The sequence below is a fragment of the Setaria italica genome, chromosome III (genome assembly GCF_000263155.2).
Source record: "Setaria italica strain Yugu1 chromosome III, Setaria_italica_v2.0, whole genome shotgun sequence".
NCBI classification, from domain to species: domain Eukaryota; kingdom Viridiplantae; phylum Streptophyta; class Magnoliopsida; order Poales; family Poaceae; genus Setaria; species Setaria italica.
In genome coordinates, this window is record NC_028452.1 from 15211455 (window position 1) to 15223947 (window position 12493).

The window sequence follows — 12493 nt, forward strand, 5'->3', positions numbered from 1 at the left end:
TATATTTAAGACTATCCAAACTTTCTGGTGGGTCCATATATGTATGCACGACAGTATTCAATTACTAGTCTATTATGTAAAAAAGGTGGCATGCTTTCTAAAACAAGAAAAATACACGATATCACTGTGACGGAAAGAGTTTCCGTCTCTACTCTAAAAAAACCAAAGAGGAGAAAAAACTTCGTACGTCGGGGTTCCTCCGCTCCGCTTCCGCATCCGCCACGCACCAGCGCCGTCCGCTTCGCCTCCCTCCGTCCCGCGCTTTGAGGATGGCGCTCCGATCTCCAGCGGACGCGTGTCCGCGAGGCACCAGCATCGTTCGCTGCGCATCCCTCCATCCCGCTCTTCGCGTTTGGCGCTCCGATCTCCAGCGTGTCCGCCCTACTCCTCCTCGGTCGCCCTGCGCTGCCGCCGCCGCTCGCCCTCCTCCTTTCCTCGGCTCGGTCTCCCTGCGCCCCTCCTCCATCTCCACCTCACGTCCTCGCCTACGCAAGCCGCTGCACGCGAGGGAGCCCCCAAGAGGGTTGCCGATCCAGCCCCAGCTGCGCTGACGATGACACCCGCGCCGGCGGGGACGGACACCTTTGTCGCTGGCGGTCCAAGCCTGGTCACGCCGATCTGTTTCTACGGCATGCTGCTTCTTGCTGCTCCTCCCCGACATCATCTTCTTCTCTACCAGAGGCCCCCTCCGCTCCTGTGCCGAAGACCATGGCATCGCTGCTTGAAGGATTGCTTCCAGCCTTCCAGGAGGTAAGTGACGAGAAGATAAGCAGCAAGCTGTTGTCTTTCAACATATCTCTTCTTAATGTTGATGTCTAAATATTAATTTATTGTCCGTCGTGAAATCAGAATGTGCTAAGATGTGATTCACCCTTCTGATGCTTTTATTCATGCTAAATTAAGTGTGATGTTAAATAGTACCAGGACGCTAACCACTTGTTTTTCTACTGGCAGGAGGCAAGTTCTCTGATATATTTTCATATAGGTTTCCATTAATTTTAATTGTCACCTGAAATTCTAAAATGCCAGATAGCTTTTATATTAATATAATATGTCTTATTGATCAAATGGATAATTTTTTGGAGGTTTTTGGTTGACAGATTGATGAAAGAGGCTCTGGAATCGAAAGATATAGGTGGCGGTGCAGAATCTGAAGGAGGAGGTGGCGGTTTTTCCTGTGTGGTGGCAGTGGCTTAGGACCGTCATCACGGCAGAGCGAGGCCATCATCAAGGTGCAGAGGAGCATCACAGTCCTCACAGGGCCATCATACAGCAGGCAGGCATAAGCATCTTTTGATTCAGCGGGCATTGGCAACACCGGCATATAGGTCTGCTACGTCCTTGCATACCTGTTGGTGACAGTGCGCCGTTGGTCATGGCTCATGGCGCATCTGCAGCGAGCCAAGTCTAATTGAGCCAGGTTTTATAGTGTGAAAGGTAAAATCAAGAATTTCTTAATTTGTAGGACTGTAATCATAGGTAAAATCAAGAACTTCTCGCTGTTCATGAAGCAACGCTTAAGGTTCCAGGATCATTTATTATCATAGTTTTATGAAATTTAACACAATCAATACCTTCCCTCTCCTGTTTACTAGAGCATCTAACAACACAAGCTTATGTTATTTCACATTGTCACATTGCAATTAACAAATGCTAACTTCGATAAGGTAGTTGAGCTGGCAAAGCAGCTCCAGGTTTTTCTTTGTTGTTGACTCTGGTTTTGCCTGGTTCATGTTTGGGAATTAGGGCTGTTTGCAAGTCCTGTTACATGATTTTTAGTCAATACATATTGGTGATTCTTAATCACTCCCTTTTATCTTGTCGGTGAATTTAGCTTTAGGACAGAGCTTATTACATTACATTGTGAAAGCATATGTTTTACCTTTACTCCTTACATGGATCAAGATTATTTCAACTAAAATTTGAGCCAATTCAGTTATACTACCTGCGGAAATATAGGTCACATGACAGGTTGCAATTAAGTAAACATATTGCGTACAATTTGGACATTTAAACTACTAGCAGAAATAGTCATTTCACTCTGTTTAAAAACATAGAAGGGGAAGGGAGTCCTTTCTATGGTAAGTCAGCATGGAGTACAATTTTGATAAAAAAAAATTCTTGGGAGGTTGGCAGGGGTGAGCAAGTGTTTTGTACTTCAGTGTCCAGAGCTTGTGTCATTTCTTTTTCTACCCCTGTTTACAGGGCTTGTAATTTGACTTTCTTTGTCCTGCTTAATAGAATGACAAGTAGTTAGACTTAAATTTAAATTTCTGTACTTTGATGCCCCTGAAGCTTGCTGTTTTTAATTTCTTAACCTACACCTTCTGGCATGTAAACCATTCAAGGTATCCAGTTTGAGACCAACTATGAAGCTGGTCTTCTCTCCAGGCTGATAATTGCTTACTGTCTTGTAGGAGCCAGAGGGCCAGAGAAGTTCTACAAGTCAGTATTACATATTAATAGTATACTATCGTATAAACTTGAGCAATTCCAAATTCAAATTATGCTCTAATGTTAAATCTGCTATCTGGATGCCTTATTTTCTCATAATGCAGACCATAAATAGCAAGAATTTTGAATTTTAGAGATAGGGGATTGCAGCATCCAAGATATAGGTAATTTTCTAAAAAACTAATTGAGTAGAGATATTTTTGGGCAAACCATATGTTGCTCTTAATTAGGTTAATTTTCAACAGCTCATGAGTGAAGGAATTGACCCTAATTTTTTCACATAAAATATTGTGCTACAATTTTTATTCTTTAGTACTCCTGCCACATTATATCAACACAAGATTGGTACTCCTTTATTTGTTCCCTCAGTATCTGTGCGAAAATATCGCTTTAATTCTGAAATTTGCGTTTAGCATCTTCTACCATTGCTGTAGACTTTTAGTGACTGTTCTAGATTTGCTTGTAGGAAGACAGTGTGCTTACCATACAGAGTAGTGCTTGATATTTCAGGGTGAAGTGCATTTCTCTGATGGTTTTATTTATACCTAATCATAAGTTTTCCTTGTAGCTAATTATAGGTTGCAGGTTATTTTGCTAATTTCAGTAATTTGCAACATGCTGCCTTGGAGCAACTCTAAATCTAAAGTAAACAAACTGAACCTATGTTTCTAGGTTTCTTTTTTATAAGAATGTGTATTGTAAATTTACAAGAAACTAATATTTACCAAAACATTTTGTATTCTACCAAAAGTTTTGAGAAGCTACACAATTTTCATTTGAACCTGCAAGGTTTACATATAATTATTTTGTTTGTTTTCTCATGGGATGATGACTTTAATACTACAAAAGGCACGATATCTGTACTTGCCAATTCTCTGCTACTGATCATTCTACTCTATATTATTTCATTCTTTTCTACGGACCAGGTGTACCAGCCGAGCTGTATAACTCATTGCTTGCTTGTGGTCTGCAAATTGTATTTCATGCCATTTTCTACTTCTTCTCTGCTGTTTTGATTCTCTGAAATGATTGAATGTGCACTATTATGGTCACTGTATATAGACGATTGTGCTAAGAGAGCTGTTGTTTCAGCCTGACAGGAAAGATGAGCTCACAAGGATTGAGCCCACATGAGGGAAGTCATCACTGGGGTGGCCAATGAGCTGGTATACTTCATTTTGTTTCAGCCTGAATAGATGAAAGCTTCATTTTGTTTCAGTCTGAATAGATGAAAGCTTCATTTTGTTTCAGCCTGACTAGATGCTTTCTTCAGATGTTGGACTGCCTTGCTGGCATATTTATAGGCAGTGATAACTTCTTATTCATATTCTTTCAAACACCTAGGTGTTAATTGATCCTTCTGCCCACCTTCTCACATGCTGAAGACTCTAGCTCTGCTCGCTTGAGCTATTGCTGCGGCTGCAGCTGCATCCTACCTATACAAAAGTGCTGTAGCATTGAACTAAAAGCGGCAGCAACAGCCCTGAAACAAACACGCTGTCTGAATTGAATCTGCATTCCAATATTATGAGTGCACTCCATCTGATTATTTTGGAAAACTGTAACAAATTACAGGTAAAGATGACAATATTTACTTGTTTTTTTTTGTGGTTGTCTTTTGAAACTGTTAACTTTCTTTGTAGCTTTTTCCAGCTATTATTGATGGAAGGTAAAGCCTATGATACGACAGTATATTGATTGGTCCCATATTATTTGCCTCTGCTTCCTTTTATGTGTTCTAATGTGGTCTATACATTATTGTTTAGTACGGATTGGTGAAAAAAATGAATACTCTTCATAGCTTATGCTACTGATGAGATAGGTATATAGAAGATCAATCAGTGCTATTGTAGCAATCCTACATTTCTACTTCAGTACTTGAGTTAGCAGAAACCATGTACATGCAAAGGTGAATACAATTCTGTAGAGCAAGATAAAATTGCAGCATGGGGATGGTCGAAGGTGGCACTCAAGTGATAAGTGTTTTAGTCTTAGTTTCCTTTGCAAAATAATTGTTTGTTAGCATCAGATGGCAGGCATGCACTAAAATGTTATGAGTGCTTCGTGCCTTCTTACTCAAAGTCCTATGCACTTAATCTGATAGTTCAAGGTTCGGATATGAGCCTCTTTATGTGTTTTCATATTTGCTTTGACACTTATGTAGAATTGATCCTTGTAGAATTGATTCTTGTGTATCTCAATACGGCTAAAAAATAATAAATTGTTAGAATTGTATGATAACAAAGCACTATGTTTTTATACTCTTGTTAGGAGTTTTTTGTTTATTAATATACTTATCGTCTTATTGAATACTCAATGTATTATAATATAATAAATATTTTGCCGCCCGTAGCAACGCACGGGCACGATCCTAGTGAAGTCGTAAAACCAGCCAAACCATGTCTTACAATATCTTGTTGAAATATTTGTTTCCTTTGCAAGTTTCATATGTGTCTATTTCTACTGAGCTCTTGTTTGCATTGTGAAGTGGAGCTCAAACAAAGATGTCTTTTGAAATTAGCGATAATCTAACCTCAAGAAACACAACTTAGGTATTTTTTATTTTACCTGCTTGAAATGTGCATTTACTGATGTGTTTATTCTTACCAAATTTACGTGATGATCTTAGTGGAATTGATGTGGCTAGAAAGGTTAGAGGGAGGGGAAACATAAATGAGATAAGAAACTAATGAGGTGTGGGTGTAATGCTGTGAACAGGATGAAAAGGTGATGGTACATATCAAGTTGCTCCGTTTGTTGAAGCACACACATGAGCCTCGCAGCTGATCAGGGTGGACAGAGGATAGAGCAAGATGCCAGGTTGCCAATATTATTGTCGAAATATGGTACTTAGCACAATCGTTAGCAATGTAAGAGTAATTTATTGTGCCTTGTAAGATTCACTATTACCATGTCATGTATACTTGACAACAGTAGTCAGAATGGTGTACGAGCTTGATTGTATGCACACTGTATGATGCCCAAATGTGTTATCGCCGTGTGTAATATTAATTTTCTAGTCTCTTGTGAACAATATTGCCCATATATATGATTTACAAGAGAGTTGATTTGATATGACAAATGCCATGCATCATGAGTGATAATACAGGAATAAAACTATATATATAACTTTGCTATTTCATTGATGTGGGATACAATTCATCAACAGAATTGTGTCCACTATGCTATGTATTTCTTTTTGGCAGAAATGTAGTTTTCTTCTTGCACCTTCAGGTCCCTAGCAGATTATATAGTCAAACTCATTAGCTAGCAGATCAAAAAAACATGATCTATACATTTGCCTGTATGCTGGTTGAGCATATGACATCTCACTCTAGTCAGAATAAACGACATGAGGGATTTTTTGTTTAATTATATTTTGCAGGTCAACTTATTTACTCATCGAACTAAATATTTCAATATTTGTCCATTTTATCGCACTGGCATCTGAATCCAACCTAGAATATACATTGTGGGAGCAGAGGAGACTAGAGTAGAGTCAGGGAACAGTTTCTCGGCTGCAGAGCTAGCAGCCGCCATGACCGGACATTGTTGTCACCTGAATGTGGGGGTCAATTTGAATGGAGATGGTGGCACATTTGGAAGTGTACAGTGACACCCTTACATCCATACCTAAGAAAAAGGTAACAAGAGGAGAGAGGAAACACCATGGCCAGTTCCTCCGCCATGGAGCTTGCCGGCGGATGAGGAACCAGTTGCAGGAGAAAGATGTGCCCTGCTGTAGGACCTTTCAGAGTAATTGAGGGAAACCCAAAATCATTAGGAGCAAACACCTTCAAACCAAATCAAGAAGACGAGGAGGTTCAGTACCAGCGGAGGCAATCCTGAGGGGAGGAGCAGGTAACCGGAGCTGGCACTAGCTTAGGTGAGAAATTGGGGGTGAGTTGAATGGGCTGGCAGAACATTTGGAACTGGCTAGGGGGGTTTAATAGCAAAAGGTGCTAAATCAGTGCGGGCATTAGAATGAAAAAGTACCATGGGACTTGTTGGTTCATCCTAGCCACACGGTTCTGATCCGATGGTCCACAGCGCTAGTTTACAGGTTTCCATGTACCACCTGGTTTTCACTACATATTCTCCCGGAAACTGATGCGGCCTCCGCTATATCCGCGTCACGACTCACGACTCACGATTGCTAGCGTCCAACGACGTGCGTCTCCGGCCGGAACCGTTAGAACTGACCCATGCAAACCCAACGCCTAGGTGACACCTCAACCGCACCGGGAATGGAGGAACATGTAAATCCCAGGCAGGGATCAATGGGTGCATCGTTGCGAGGCGACAAAATCCCCATGTTGTCGCCTTCTAAATTTATTAACACGCGTCGTGTAAAGTTTGGGAACCGCAATTAGCAGGCCCCGTTAGTCATAATTCAGCCCAACAAAACTATTTCTTTAGTAGTTGTCGCTGAAAAGTGAAAAGACGGTTGACGTCATCCCACAAGCAAAAACGTTTGAAACTTAAACATACTATAAATCTTATACCGATCATCAAAATTAAATTTCGATTGCACCATTTGATTTCTGATAATAAAAACTTCACAACAAGACCCACTATACTTGGACGAATTTTTTTATTTATATTTTTTAATAAGATTGCATATTTTCTATGAAACATATACACGTAAAACAAATTCAACAAACTCATGGAACTAAACAATCATACGCATTGAACAAAATATATAAACTCAAAGAAGAAAACGTATACCCTTAAAATAAATTATACAAACTCACAAACCAAATATAACTGGTGCATGCTTGAAATGCAATAGAGGACGAATTGATGGCAGCACCCCAAGAAAGTTTGAATTAAAAAAAACTATATAACCCTATATCTAAATTAAATTCTGATTCCACCTATAAGTTTCTTACAACAACAAGATCTTCAAAATAAGATCCCACATAGTATATTTGGATCAATATTTTTATTAACTTTTTACCAAGTTGGAGAATTTTCTCAAATATATATATCTAAAACAAATTTTACGAACTCACATAATAAAATAATTATTATTAGCGGTAGAATAATTAGTTCAAATGACTATACGAAAAAATAGTATAATGCGTAAAAAAGATTGTGCATCACGAACAAAAGATTAAGCATGATGAACAAAATAATGGTATAAAAAGAAAAAAATATTGAACATCACGGACAATCGATCGTACATAGAAAATACTTCATCTATTCTCTTTTAATAGGGATATCAAACCAGTTTTTTTCTCATTAGTCCTCCAATGTTTTCTCCAATGACTCTTCGTTATCTGTGTACTTTATTGCCACGGCCCACAACAATGGCAAATAGGACTATCATGTGTGAAAATCTCATTTTTGGAAATATCCCTATCAAAAGAGAGTGGAGGGAGTATACAATAGGGACATCGTGAACAAATAACTTAGTTTACATCTTCGAACAATTTAGTCTACAAAATAACAAATAACATAATAACTTAATTATTTAGATATGAAAAAAACATGAACCCAAACATCATGAACATGGAAGAGTCCACATCTTCAAACAACTTAGTCTAGAAAACTAACAAAATCATGTCTAAAAATTTAACATAGATTCATGCGTGGCCAAATTATTTGTACAGATAAATACTTTAATCTAAAAGATGAAAAATAATTTAACATAGCAAATAAATTAGTTTACAAAGGTTAAAAAATGACTTTATGCACAAATAAATCATTCTTTATTGGTGAAAAAATACGTATAGAACATAATAGAAACTGAATGTTATGAACAAATAAGTCTGTATTGCCAAATAACGATATACAAACCTGAATAAATTATACAAGCTTACGAAATAGAGATGTGTACGTTTCGAACAAAATTATATGAACCTAGAGAACAAAATAACTATACACGTCGAACAACTTACATAAATTCAAAGATGTATAAATTATTCAAACTTACATAATAAAATGTTATACAGTGTCGGATTTAGTAGCTCGACAGTCCATCAGGGGGTTACCCAAGTGGTGGATTTGTAGGTGGAGGGGATTGCGAAACTAGGAACTCGAAGGTGATCAGGAGAACACAAGGGACACGAGGGTTTTAAACAGGTTTAAGCCTCTGTCAGTGTTTTAGACCGGCAACCCGCCTAGGGGGTACCCTAGGTGGTCTTTTGTGCGGTAAGGGTCGTCGAGAATCAAGGAATCAATGGTGATGCAAGGAACACGATTTAGACAGGTTCGGGCCGCTAGATCGCGTAATACCCTACGTCCTGTGTGTTGGTTTGTATTGATCTTTGCTTTGGTCTTGAGAGAGATAGATGTCTTGAGGGGGGTCCCTGCCCGGCCTTATATACACGGGAGGGCAGGGTTACAAGTCTGAGTCTTAGTCGGGTACTATTACAGAGTTCTACTCGGTATTGGTCCGAGTAGTTTTCCATAAACATACAAGACTAATCCGAGAAGGATACGCCCATCCTTGTTCTGATCTTATCCGAGTACGTCCCTTGGTAGGCCATCCAAGGCCTACTCGAGGACCTGGGGAGTATGCCCGACAAGCCCCCGAGTACTTTGTAGTCGTGCACCATAGTCTTGGGCACTGCAGGCACTATCCGAGTAGTTTGGCAGACTGAAGTGCTCAAGTACTGTCGCGCGGCTGGAAGGTACTCTTTCTGCGGCTTCAAGTTGTTTCCGTTCCCGAGTAATTTTATATGGTAGTGCGATGTCAATCGTACTCCATATGGAGTAGCCCCCGAGCCTTAGGTTGAGTCGAAGAGTCAGGCTTAGGGTCAAACCAGCTTTTGTCCATTTTACCCTTGGAGATCCTGAAAAGAAAAAACTAACCAACGGGTACGGTACCCGCACCCCCGAGCACTTAGGCGATTTCTGTCGTTGAAGTGGTCAGCAGTCCGTTGAATAGAGTAGCCGTTGGGTGTTTAAGGCGATTGATACGCGATTAATCTGTCCGTTGCGCAACTGACGCGTGGAAACCGGAGCCGGCGGAGATAAAACTGGAAGGCCCCCTTTCGGTTGCTGTTACGCCGTACGGTAATCAGATCCCTTTTCTTCCTTTTCTACGCCTCTGCTTTGTGTTTCGCCGCCGCCGGTGACGCCGCCACCGCCATTGCCGCTTTTTGAGAAAGATCCGAGTGTGAGCCCTTTGAGGTTGAGTCCGTCGAATGCGCACCAAGAAGATGGGCAAGAAACCCGAGAAGATCCAGGGCAAGGCTACGGCGACGGGCAAGGTCAAATCCAAGAAGGGAAAGGAGTTGGTGCTGCCGGCACCGAAGGTGGGGCTGACGAACCAAACTGCGCCGCCGCCACCTGGGGCAACTTGGCAACACTCGATGATGAAGGAGGAAGCTGTCCAGGCGCTAGTTGATGCGAAGCTTCTTCAGCCGAAGGAGATTCTTGAGTGGCGCCCCACGTTTCCCAGTGCATGGCAGTTTGAGGAACATCCTGCCGAGACGGTGATGCTTGCGCATTTTGTGGAAAGGGGATTGGCGGTGCCCACCTCCGACTTCTTCAGAGGTATTCTTGAGTACTATAAACTCCAGATCGTCCACTTGAATCTCAATGGTGTACTGCACATGTCTATTTTTGTACACCTGTGCGAAGTTTACCTGGGAGTACCTCCAAGTCTCGAGTTATTTAGGAAGCTGTTCCGTTGTAAGCCTCAGCCGAGTGCTCAGCGGACGGAAGTCTTTGGAGGCACCGGGTTCCAGCTTAGGAACTCGGGCGCGTATATTGAGTATAATCTGACCGACTTCCATGGGGAGTGGAAGAAAAGGTGGTTCTACATCGGGAACCATGGACCCCGCTTGCCTGTGGTGACTGGTCACGCGCCCAAGCATGAGGAGAACTGGGTGAGCGAGCCTGAGGATACCCCTGAGCTGGATCACCTAATGCAGCAGATCACCGAGTTGAAGGCACTCGGTTTGACTGGGATCAACGTGGCAGCCAGCTTCCTGAAGAGAAGGGTTCAGCCGCTCCAACAACGTGCTCACTCGGGAAGTGAGTACGTAGGTCTGAAGGATCCGTCGTGTATGTCCGATGAGGACATATCCGATGATGACGTAGAGGTGCTGCTGGCTAAGTTTTTTAGGAACTATTAGGGAGTACCAGTAATCCTTGCAACCCTTCGTCAGTATGACGCCTGGTACGAGCCAGAAGTGGTAAGTGTTTTCCTCCTAACTTGTTCTTCTTTGACTTGTGATTCTTGCTGCTGATACCGATTTGTCATTTGAAGTCCCGAGTTCTTGCCGGCTACTTGGCGCAGTCGGAAGAAGAGTCGGAAGCTGTCGTTGAGGAGTCGGAGGACGAGCCTTCTCCTCCCGTTAAAAGATGTAGAGTAGTCCGCAAGATGTCTGCGGTGAAGTCTGCTTCAACCCCTGAGAAGTCTCAGGGTACCAAGGTATGTAGTCGCTAACTTATCTGTTACTGATAGATTTGAACTTGTTATTGATGTGGCGAATCTTGTCTTGGTTCATGAAGGCTATGGATACAGCGCTTGGTGAAGATGAGGCTGTTTCTGAAGAAATGGCCGTGACCGACCCAGAAGTTGGTGATGTGGCTGTTGACATGGTGCCGGAGAGGGTACCATCAACAGAAACTGGGGTAGCCCCCGAGTTAACCACGCCAACTCCATCGGACATCATGTCGCCTATTGCTGACCAGGCGGTTTTAGGGCTGCCTGCTGGAGTAGCAGATATGGCGAAGGAGGTGTCGCCAGTACTTGCTACTGGTACCTTGCTGTCCAGTGTGATCGCCAGTGGTAAGCGTTGTCCCCTCCGATTGTATTCGTTCGAGTAGTATTGTACTCTTAACTTTGGTTTTTGTAGGCCTTGGCGAGAAGACAGCGCCGGTCAGTATTCCCGTGGCGCCTAGTACTCGGCCGCCTGTCGCCGAGAAGAAGCGTGTGCGACTACCACCACGTTCAACCCGGTGAGCTTCCTTGTCTTTTTGAATGATGTTGGATTGTCTTGAAATCATGTAGTGACACTTTTGTGGTGCAGAGATGCAGAGGAGACTATCCCTGTAGAGTAATACCCTACGTCATGTATGCTAGGTGGCTTGTATTGCTTTAGGCTGGTGCTTGGTTTAGAGATTGGATTGGATTGCCCTCGAGAGGCTCCCTTGGCAACCTTATATAGGCTGACGACCTAGGGTTACAAGTCGGTTTGAATCTAATCCACTCGGTTGTTACATGGAAGGTGTTCTGAGTGCGAGTACAATACATATCCCGCAATATCCGGACAGATTTGAATCACTCGGCCTCCTTGACTTATGCTCCAAGTATCTTCACATCCTTAGCCGCACGTTCTGGTCAGGCGGGGCCACTTGTTAGGACCGGCCAGTATCCTAGTCGGTGGGGACCCACGGGGTACCCATATCCCTCAAACCCTCGAGCAATGTGTAGGCGAATAGGAACCTGAGGTCACCGTAGCAAAGCTTGAATTGTAGTTGGCTGAAGCTGCGATAGCGTCATAGTGACGGAGAGGCTGTAAAGTGCTCAAAAAAGAAGAAAATTTGAGTGAACGCAGAGCCATACGCGCAGAGCGAAGTTGAGTGCCGAGTTGATGGATGTCGGGCATCCAGCAAGTCGAAGCGAAGGACATGGAGGGCGTCGCAAGACGCACTCCATAGGAGTAGCCCCCGAGCATTGAAGCGATTAGTATAATCAGTCCAATGGTCAAAAAAGAAAAAAAAAGTTGATCCCAATAGCAGGTCCAAGTGCCTGAACACAACGATGAGCGAAGCCACGGAGGCACGCCGACCAGAAATAAGCGCCCAGCCCCCGAGGATGAGGACTGGCGGAGCCGTGGAGGCACGCTGACCAGAAATAGGCGCCCAACCCCCAAGGAAGAAATAGGAGCCTAGCTCTCGAGGACGACGACTGGCGGAGCCGCGGAGGCACGCCGACCAGAAATAGGCGTCCAGCCCCCGAGGACGAGGACTGGTGGAGCCGCAGAGGCACACCGATCAGAAATAGGCGCCCAGCCCCTGAACAGGAGGACTAGCGGAGCCGCGGAGGCACGCCGACTAGAAATAGGCGCCCAACCCC

The 12493-nt window shown here is 43.0% G+C and overlaps 1 long non-coding RNA gene across 2 annotated transcripts; it reads left to right on the plus strand.

The window, feature by feature from the left end:
• Nucleotides 1–228: 228 nt before the first annotated feature.
• Nucleotides 229–5527, plus strand: LOC111256644. Of its 2 annotated transcripts, XR_002676793.1 has the most exons (3): nt 229–750; nt 1101–3620; nt 3799–5527. It is a non-coding gene; the product is annotated as an uncharacterized LOC111256644 (long non-coding RNA). The 2 variants fall into 2 exon arrangements; XR_002676792.1 differs by having other exon boundaries at nt 1101–5527.
• The last annotated feature ends 6966 nt before the right edge of the window (nt 5528–12493 follow it).